Consider the following 10,998-nt stretch of genomic DNA (forward strand, 5'->3'; position numbering starts at 1 on the left):
TACTAGCAAACTGCTACCAGTGCTCAGCTTGTTCCTTTTGTAAGAAGGTTGCATTCAAGTGCATCATGTACCTTCCAGGAACAAGTTGCTGCTGCGTTCATGGACACTTGGACATCACAGAAAAGGCTACAAATGTTCTACTTGTAACAGACATCAAAGTTACACAAATAGACTTTCAGGCAACTTGTATTTGAAATGACAATACCGACAGACATACGTATAGAATGTATGAATTTTAGGGTGAGGGAGTACATTCCTCAACCACTAAGATGCTATAAATGCCAGAGAATGGGACACACGGCACAGCAATGTCAGTGGAGGCAAAGGTGTGCAAAGTGTGGTGGAGAACATGACTATGGGAAGTGTGCTGGCGGTGCTAAACTAAGATGTTGCAATTGTGGAGGAGAACATAGTGCCGCATATGGTGGCTGTGAAGTGCAAAGACATGCCAAAGAAGTGCAAAAATACAAAAGAGAAAATAAGGTATCGTATGCTGAAGCAGTAAAGAATATAGGTATGTGTGTAATTAAGCAAAATAAACCAGTAGAGAATCAGGAAACTCATATAGACCAGACAGGACAAGCAGTAGGACTTCCTCAGAGAACAGACCATAGAAGATCTCAATCAGAATGGAATGCTCCCCAACAGAAATGTAATCATAAGTGTGCAATTGAAGAAGACACATTAGTAGTAAATAAAAAGAACTTTGTAGCTTTTATATGTAAAGTCATCAATGTGGCCACGAGGCAGGAAAGGAAAAGTGACAGGATCAAAACGGTTGTGGAAGCGGCAGAACAATATTTAAACATCAAAGACAGGAAAGCAGAAATAATACATAGTATGTTAACTATGCATAATGATTCAGGACCTCAGAACGGTAATTAAATTCACAATGGTACTCCACATCCTACAATGGAATGCAAGAAGTTTCATAGCAAATGGACAAGAACTTAAGAAATATATAACAGAAAGTAGGAAAAGACCTGATATTATATGTGTGCAAGAAACGTGGCTTAGACCACAGCTGGATTATGTGTTGAATGGCTATGAATCAGTGCCATTCGATCGAAAAGAAAACCAAGGGGGAGGGTGTGCAACATTTGTGAGGGATGGAATAATATATACCTTGTAATAGAATAACAACAGTAAATGAAATAGAATGTGTGATTATTATTCATTATTAATATATATATAAGCCCTGTAAACTACTAGATGTTGAAACAATGGAGAAGATAATAAGGAGGCATGGTGGTAGAGAGATCTGGTGTGGGGACTTTAATGCACATCATAGTTGATGGGGAAGTAAGCAAACAGATCACAATGGAATAGTAGTAGGAGAACTCATGGATATCAGACAGTTAGTCTGCTTAAACAAGGGAAATGGAACAAGAATAGATATACGCTCAAATAGAATGTCATGCATTGACTTAACTCTGGTCTCACATAGCTTGGCAAGTTCCTGTGAATGGTATGTACATGAAACCACAAGTATAGGAAGTGTTCATTTTCCGATAAGTTGTACAATAAACGCAGAAGTAGATATCAAAGAAAGACCCAGACATAAAAAGTGGTGCTTTTCAAAAGCGGATTGGGGAAAATTCAGGGAGGAATGTAGCAAAGCAGCAAATTCAATACCAATGGAAGGTGACATAGAGGAATGCACAGTTAAGATCACAAATAAGATCATAGAGGCAGCAATGAAAAGTATACCGTGGAAGTCAGTTGGAGGGAAAGGAAAATGGTTCCATGGTGGAATGAAAAGTGCACAACAGCTGGAAAAGAAAGAAATAGCACATTAAGAAGGTTAAGGAAGAACCTCAGCCAAGAAAATGTAATAAATTATTAGAGGAAAAAAGCTATAGCCCGAAGAGTAATTAAAAACAGTAAACAAAACGCATGGAGGGATTATTGCTCTGCCATAGGAAGGGAAATTAAGATAGGAGATGTATGGTCAATGTTAAAGAAGATGAGTGGGAAAAACGTGTTTACTAAAATACCTGCATTAGAAGATAATGGAACAATGTATGTGACTCATAATGGAAAAGGAAATGTGCTGGGGAAAAAGTTTGCAGGGGTGCACAGTGGAAACCATCTGGATGAAAATCATAGACGAGGGAAGGAGAGGATGCTAAAAGAGAATAGGGATGTGTTCCTAAGACAGGATAGTGAGGAGAGTGTGATGGATGCTGAAATTAATATCAATGAATTGCTGATAGTATTAAATAAAAGTAAAGATACTGCAACAGGAGAAGACCAGTTGAGTTATATTATGTTCCAGAACTTACCAGAAAATATGTTGGGAAAAATATTATATTTATTTAACAAAATATGGGAAGAAGGTAAAATACCAAAGCAATGGAAAAGTGCATTAATTTTACCATTTAATAAACCCGGTAAGGATCCAAAACACCCTGAGAACTATCGAGCTATTGCTCTTACATCACATCTATGCAAATGGATGGAGGAAGTTCTAGTCAGAAGACTTAACTATTTCCTTGAAAGTCGAGAGTTACTTGCAACTTATCAGTGTGGTTTAGAAAAGGACGATCAACAATGGATGCTGTAGTTAGAGTAAGTCAGGAAATAGAGAAAAGCTTTAAAATGAAAGAGTTGATGAATATTGTATTCTTTGATATTGAAAAGGCTTATGATTCCATGTGGCGGCAGGGTTTATTGATTAAGATGAATAGGATGGGAATTAGAGGTAGGTTCTATAACTGGGTCCTTGATTTCATATCGGACAGAAAGTTCAAAGTTAAAGTAGGATCAGAGATGTCAGAAGAATACAGTATAGCAAATGGTATACCACAGGGGAGTGTAATTAGCCCAGTTTTGTTTAACATAATGATAAATGATATATTCATGAATCTGGATAGAAGGATTGGGTCGGCCCTACACGCAGATGATGGAGTGATTTGGGCAAGGGGACGAGATTCTATAAATGTGACAAGTAAAATGAAGGAAGCAATAAAGAAGATAGAACAATGGTCACATGACTGGGGATTTAAGCTATCACCCAATAAAACATGTTACATGACGATTACCAGGAAAAAAGGCATAAAAAATCAGAACCTGATGCTGTATGGACAACACATGATAGAAGTAGATCAGTTTAAATACCTTGGTATGTGGCTAGATCAGAAAGGCACATGGACGACCCATGTGGAAAAGGTAGAAGAGAAATGTAAGAGGATAATAAACTTAATGAGAGCTGTTACAGGTAAGGAGTGGGGAGCAGATAAACAGTCACTAATATATAAATATAGAGCTTTGATGAGAGCAACTATAGATTATGGAAGTTTTGTAAATGGAGCTGCAGCTAAAACACATTTAAGGAAAATAGAAAGAAATATTCCCAAAGCATTTAGGATAAGTACAGGTGCAATCACATCAACACCAATGAAAGCAATGCAGGTTGAGTTAGGAGAAGTAGCGTATGACCTGAGAAGAGATCAACTTATGTTGACATACTGGAGTAGACTTAAGGGATGTAGGCATGGACATCTGGCCAAGGATGTGATGGAGGAATGTTGGGAGTATAATGCAACCATAAGTAATAGCTTTGGGTGGGTAATTAAAGATAATATAGATAAATAGAACATAAAAGATATACATATTAATAATTCTACACCCATAAGCAATATTCCTATCTGGCTATTTCCTAAACCTGAAGTAGATATATACAGTATATAACAGAGTTAAAAAATAGATGGAAAGATAGTGAAAAAGGACATAAGGCAAGTCAATATATTAAAAAGAAATATTATGGTTACTTAGATATGTATACAGATGGATGAAAAAGCGAAGAAGGGAAGGTGGGGATTGGAATCTATGGACCACCAATGAACTATAGCATCATTAAAAGATTACCTGACCAGCTCTCGGTTTATACAGCAGAAATGATTATTATTTGTATTAATGTCTCTTCTTTTTGTTGTTGCTTAATTTATTGGTATATATGTTTATGTTTCTTATGTTCTTATTCTTTCTTGTGTTTTCCTTTCTTTTCTTGGGAGAATGAACAGAATAAGATTTTCATTGCATAGTATAACTGCTGTTTTACCATGCATATGACAATAAAACTCTTGAATCTTGAATCTTGAATGATGGCAATGATTATAGGCTTGCAATGGATAGAGGAAATAAAACCAGATAGAGTGGTATGTTGTGTGGACTCTCTGGCAGCATTATATAGTATTAAAAATATGGAATCAAGTCGAGAGGATTTATTATTAGAAATACAGCAAAGCTATTCCAACTACACATGTTAAAAATAGACATAAGATTTTGCTGGGTGCCTGCACATGTAGGGGTGGAGGGGAATGAGGTGGCAGATAAAATGGCTAAAATGGGAATTAGAAGGAATGAAATTATAGATATACCTGCTGGTAAAGGCGAAGTAAAGGCAATAATCAAAAAACAAATGATGGAGAAATGGCAAAATAGGTGGGATGAGGGTAGTAGCGGGAGAAAGTATTATAAAGTACAAAAATCTATCAGTGCACAAGGGGTGAAGAAAAAAAACAGAAAAGAGGAAATAGTGTTAACTAGGATCAGGCTCAATCACACCGGGTTAAATGACAAGATGTTTTTGGTAGGGAAATGTAAATCAAAGTATGTATGGAGTGTAAAAGTATAGAGAACGTAGAACACATATTACTACACTGCAAGAGATATAGGGAAGAACGTGTAACGTTAAGGAAAAGAATTAAGAAGATAGGAAGGGAATGGAGCATTGAGGGTATCTTAGGAACAGGTGGGGAGGGGGTTAGAGATATACAGAGGGCAGTGATAGAATATTTGAAGGACACAGGATTATATAATAGAATATAGATAAGTATTAGAATATTTTACTATAAGTATTATTATTAGGATTATTAGTAGTAGTAGTATAAGTAGTCTCCTCACTATCTAAGATAGCATAAAGTAAGATACTGTATATGGCCCATGTTACATACTCTGGTAGAGTAGGTGGCGGTATGCACCTTTTAAAGTCATGGTTGCAACCCGCCATTAAACTAAAAGAAGAAGAAGAAGAAGAAGAGTTGTGTGAAGTGTGTGTGAGAAGTTTGTGTACTGTGTCGTCGCAGACGGTGCTGTGTTGTGTGTAGTATCTTGGAGTTTAGTATCTGAGAGTTTTTGCCATTTGTTTCGTGTTCCTTGGAACTTTAGTTGCTGACAATGTGGAGGCGAGCTTTGCTAGCACAGGTCGGCTAGCGGCTGTCTTTTCATGCCTGCACATGTGCAATCCATTTAGTATCTCCTTTTTGATTCCCAGAGGAACCAGGGAATGCATGGAGGAGCACACAGCTCACTCTTTGTATGTTTCTGTATGTCTGTACTTTATTTATCCCACAGCGGGTAAATTAACTTGTTACAGCAGCAAGCAAGCAAGATACGCAAGTAAAGAATACATATTGACTACAACATGGTTCAGGTGGTGCAGGTGTTGTAGAGCCTGACAGCGGTCGGTATGAAGGACCTGCGGAACCTCTCCTTCTTACACCGTGGGTGTAACAGTCTGCTGCTGAAGGAGCTGCTAAGGGAACCCACAGTGTCATGTAGCGGGTGAGAGGTGTTGTCCATGATGGATGTCAGCTTAGCCAACATCCTTCTCTCCCCCACTTCCTCCACGGAGTCCAGAGGACCGTCCAGGACAGAGCTCGCTCTCTTGATCAGTCTATTGATCCTGCTCCTGTCCCTGTCCGTGCTGCCCCCTCTCCAGCAGCCCACAGCATAGAAGATGGCTGAGGCCACCACAGAGTCATAAAAGGTCCGTAAAAGAGTCCTGCACACACCAAAGGACCTCAGTCTCCTCAGCAGGTATATCATTGTTGCATCCGTTTGTATGATTTCAAAGTTGTATTGTATTGTGTGCCATGTGCTGTGTTCCAATGAGTATACCTGTTTCTGGCATGGACGAGGGGAACCAGGGAATGCATGGAGGAGCACACAGCTCACTCATTGTATGTTTCGCACAGAAATAAAAGACCTAAAAAACCATCAAGTCTCCTTCCTTCATAACCCACCAGAACACAACACAGAGGAAAGTAAGGCGGGTTACATCCTAGTACATGGGTTACGATGTGATTCAAAAACCACATCTTTAAAAACAGAACGATTCGATACAGTGTACACACAATACGATTTGATTCAATATGATTTGATACGAACAGTTACGTTTGTCGATGTAGACATTAATGTTACAAATGTATAAAAATGTCATCCGTAGAGTATTTTCAAATGTGTAAAAGACCACATCATATCTCGAGGCATGTTGTATGGAGGGTCCCCAACCACCAGGGTGGGAACATTCAGATGCAATGGTTAAAAACAAAAAAAAACACTTAAAGAAATAAATAACTTGCAAATAACTACATAGCATTTTATTTAAGTGAATACGAATTTGGGAAATATGGACCAATGTTGTATTTAAAAAAAATATATAGTTAGAAATCCGTTTTAGCATACGAGCGACGACGTGTTCCACTTTGTTGGACTTTCCTTGAATGCTGCACAGATAGACTATTATACTGTATTTTTAGCCTTTTTCTTTCACCTCATATTTGCTCCCAAATGCTGATACTATGTAGGAATGCATAAAGGTGAGATTTGATGCGTTTACTGAGTGCTAATGTGCATATTTGTTCTCTGAAAAACAAAGTCCAGGCTGGTACTGGTGGGTGGCGGCTCTGTATTGATTTAGTGTTTTTAATTTGATGTTTTTGCATCGGTCGCATTGGTTTATCCTTAACAACCCTATTACATTACTAAACAAAATCTTATAACCACAGGGAAACTACAAATATGTGGATTTGTTTGCACTGGAGAATTGTAAATTAATTACTAGTCTTCTTCTCCTTTGGGCTTTTCCCTTCAGGGGTCGCCACAGCGAATAAATTGCCTCCATCTAACCCTGTCTTCTACATCCTCTTCTCTCACACCAACTACTAGGGAGAGGCCAGAGATCCCCAAGGAGCTGCGGGGGAGCAGAAGAGGATGCAGGTCGGGAGTGAAGTGCAAGAAGCAAAAAAGACGGTTCAAGCCATGTCTACCGTCTGTCATCATGGGGAACGTGAGATCTCTCCCCAACAAGATGGAAGAGCTAACGCCGCTGACCCGACTGCAGAGGGAGTATCGGGAATGCAGCCTCATGTGCTTCACGGAGATGTGGCTAAGTGAACTTTCTCCGGATTCACACGTCACAATGGACGGATTCCAGCTGGTACGAGCAGACAGAAATGCAACGGAGAGCGGTAAGAAGAAGGGAGGGGGAATCGCTGTGTTTGTGAATGATAGATGGTGCCACCCGGAACACATCTGTGCACCAGAGACGTGGAACTGTTAGCGGTTAGCATGCGGCCATACTACCTTCCGAGGGAGTTTTCACATGTTATTGCTATGACTGTGTACATCCCCCCCTCAGCGGTCGCTACTGCAGCTATAGAGCAGATCCACACCATCGTCTCTCAACTTCAGAACCAGCAATCCCTCCTCCTCATCTCCGGTGACTTCAATCATGCTTCCCTGTCCTCTGCTCTTCCCACCTTCACCCAGTATGTCAAATGCCACACTAGAGACAATAAAACTTTGGACCTCCTGTATGCAAACATCAAGGATGCAAACCCCTCATCCCCCCACCCCCCGCTGGGTCGTTCTGATCACAACCTCGTCCATCTCGTCACAGACTACGCTCCAGTAGTGAATAAACAACCCCCTGTGAAGAGGCCTGTGAAGCAGTGGTCTGAGGAGAGCAGTGCTAGGCTCAGAGACTGCTTCCAGACAACAGACTGGGAAGCGCTCTGTAGTCCCCATGGCAGTGACATTGACAGCATGACGCACTGCATCACAGACTATATAAACTTCTGTGTGAAGAACACTGTGCCCTCCAAGTTGGTGCGGTGTTTTCCCACCAACAAACCCTGGGTGACCTCTGAGATTAAGGCCCTGCTGAATAAGAAGAAGAGGGTCTTCAATTCGGGGGACAAGGAGGAGCTGTGCAGTCCAGAGGGAACTCCGGCATAAGATCAGGAAGGGGAAGGACTGCTACAGGAGGAAACTGGAGAAGCGGCTGGAGGAGAATAATGCCAGGGAAGTCTGGAGAGGGCTGCAGACCATCACAGGCCATGGTAAAGGAGTGGGGAGAGACCAAGCCAGTGGGGACAAGATCTGGGCAGATGAACTCAATCTGTTTTTCAACAGAATTGAGTCTGCCCCCCCTCCCTCCCCTACCAACTCACCACTCTTCACCCCCACATCCCCATCCCAGCCATCCTCTACCCCCCTCAACATAACTGATGATCAGGTGAGGAGTCAGCTGAAGAAGATCAAGGCAAGGAAGGCCCCGGGACCGGACGGCATCAGCCCTAGAATCCTCAAGGACTGTGCTGACCAGCTCTGTGGAGTTCTCAGGCACTTGTTCAATCTCAGCCTGAGCCTGGAGAAAGTCCCGGCCCTGTGGAAGACCTCCTGTGTGGTCCCGATACCAAAGACACCGCGTCCCAAGGAGCCTAACCACTTCAGGCCTGTTGCCTTGACCTCTCACCTGATGAAGACCATGGAGAGGATTATCCTGCAGCACCTGCGACCCCTGGTGGGCACTCAGCTGGACCCCCTGCAGTTTGCTTACTGGCCTCGGATCGGCGTGGACAACGCAGTGATCTACCTGCTGCACAGATCACTGCTACACCTGGAGGACGGCGGGAGCGCTGTGAGGGTCATGTTTTTTGACTTCTCCAGTGCCTTCAACACCATCCAGCCGGCACTACTCAGAGTGAAGATGGAGAGTGTGGGAGTAGACCAACACCTGACTGCATGGGTCATAGACTACCTCACCAACAGACCACAGTATGTGAGGCTCCATCACTGTGTGTCTGACATGGTACTCTGCAGCACAGGTGCCCCTCAGGGTACAGTGCTCTCCCCTTTCCTCTTCACCCTCTACACCTCGGACTTCACACACAACTCCACACAGTGTCACATCCAGAAGTTCTCCGATGACACAGCCATTGTGGGTTGTGTTTCAGAGGGGAATGATCTGGAATACAGGACGGTCATCAGGGACTTTGTCAGCTGGAGTGAGCTTAACCAGCTACAACTCAACACCAGCAAGACAAAGGAGATGATCATTAACTTCACACACTGGTGAACATCCAGGGAGCGGACATAGAGTTGGTAGACAGCTACAAATTCCTGGGTGTTCACCTTAACAACAAACTGGACTGGTCCGTCAACACCCACGCCCTCTACAAGAAGGGCCAGAGTCGCCTCCACCTGCTGAGGAGACTGAGGTCCTTTGGTGTGTGCAGGACTCTCTTACGGATCTTTTATGACTCTGTGGTAGCTTTAGCCATCTTCTATGCTGTGGGCTGCTGGAGAGGGGGCAGCACGGACAGGAGCAGGATCAATAGGCTGATCAGGAGAGCGAGCTCTGTCCTGGACGGTCCTCTGGACTCCGTGGAGGAAGTGTGGGAGAGAAGGATGTTGGCTAAGCTGACATCCATCATGAACAACACCTCTCACCTGCTACATGACACTGTTGTTTCCCTGGGCCGCTCCTTCAGCAGCAGACTGTTACACCCACGGTGTAAGAAGGAGAGGTTCCGCAGGTCCTTCATACCGACCGCTGTCAGGCTCTACAACACCTGCACCACCTGAACCATGTTGTAGACACTATGCATTCTTTACTTGCGTATCTTGCTTGCTGCTGTAACAAGTGAATTTCCCCACTGTGGGATAAATAAAGTACAAATACAAAATACAAATACGTTCATGTCCTCTTTCACTACATCCATAAACCTCCTCTTTGGTCTTCCTCTAGGCCTCCTGCCTGGCAGTTCCAAACTCAGCATCCTTCTACCTATATATTCCCTATTTCTCCTTCTCTAATGTCCAAACCATCTCAGTCTGGCCTCTCTGACTTTATCTCCAAAACCTCTAACATGTGCTGTCCCTCTAATGTACTCATTCCTGATCCTATCCTTCCTGGTCACTCCCAGAGAGAACCTCAGCATCTTCATCTCTGCTACCCCCAGCTCTGTCTCCTGTCTTTTCCTCATTAGTAGTAGAGTAGTAGAGCATCAAAATGCAAAAAGAAGAAACTGGGGAAAGGTAATTGATTGAAAACTACATTTCAACTCAAACAGGCTGATAAAAATCCACTTATGTGTAAAACCTTTCTGGACATTCACGCTGTCATGGTAGCAAAGGCAAAAGGCTTTCTGTCTGTGAATATGACAGGATTGTTGATCTGCACAAGCAAGGACTCTTTGAACTGGCAGGTTTGGACATTGGATTGGTTCTTCTTTTTCCATGTTGATGTCTACTTCAGGCTGCACGGTGGTCTAGTGGTTAGCATGTTGGCCACACAGTCACAGTCTGGAGATCTGGGTTCGAAGCTCCATTGGGCATTTCTGTGTGGAGTTTGCATGTTCGCCCCGTGCGTGTGTGGGTTTTCTCCGGGTGCTCCGGTTTCCTCCCACATTCCAAAAACATGCATGTCAGGTTAATTGGAGACTCTAAATTGTCCATAGGTATGAATGTGAGCGTTTGACTATATGTGCCCTGCCATTGGCTGGACACCAGTCCAGGGTGTACCCCCCCTGTCGCCCGAAGTCAGCTGGGATAGGCTCCAGCATACCCCCATGACCCCAATGAGGAGAAGTGGCATAGAAAATGGATAGATGTCTACTCCAGCACAGGTGTCAAAGGAAGCCCGAGACTCTGCGGGTTTTCTCTCTGAACAGTTTCTGATGAGCTCCTTCCCTCAAATTGAAGGTGGTGTTATCACCTGCTTTAGCTACCGGCTGGAAAGAAAAGTTGTTGTCCATGGCACGAGTTTGACACCCATACTGGTTCAGATCTACCAGCACAAAATGAGAATCCTTGTCACGTCCCCCTGGTTTTACAGTGTTGTTCAGGAATGTACTTGAGGCACTCCTTACGATGCACTGCAAGCCACCAAAGTAATTGCCTTGCCTTGCCTGGTTAGACGGAAAT

The sequence above is a fragment of the Dunckerocampus dactyliophorus genome, chromosome 5, assembly GCF_027744805.1.
Source record: "Dunckerocampus dactyliophorus isolate RoL2022-P2 chromosome 5, RoL_Ddac_1.1, whole genome shotgun sequence".
Lineage (NCBI taxonomy): Eukaryota > Metazoa > Chordata > Actinopteri > Syngnathiformes > Syngnathidae > Dunckerocampus > Dunckerocampus dactyliophorus.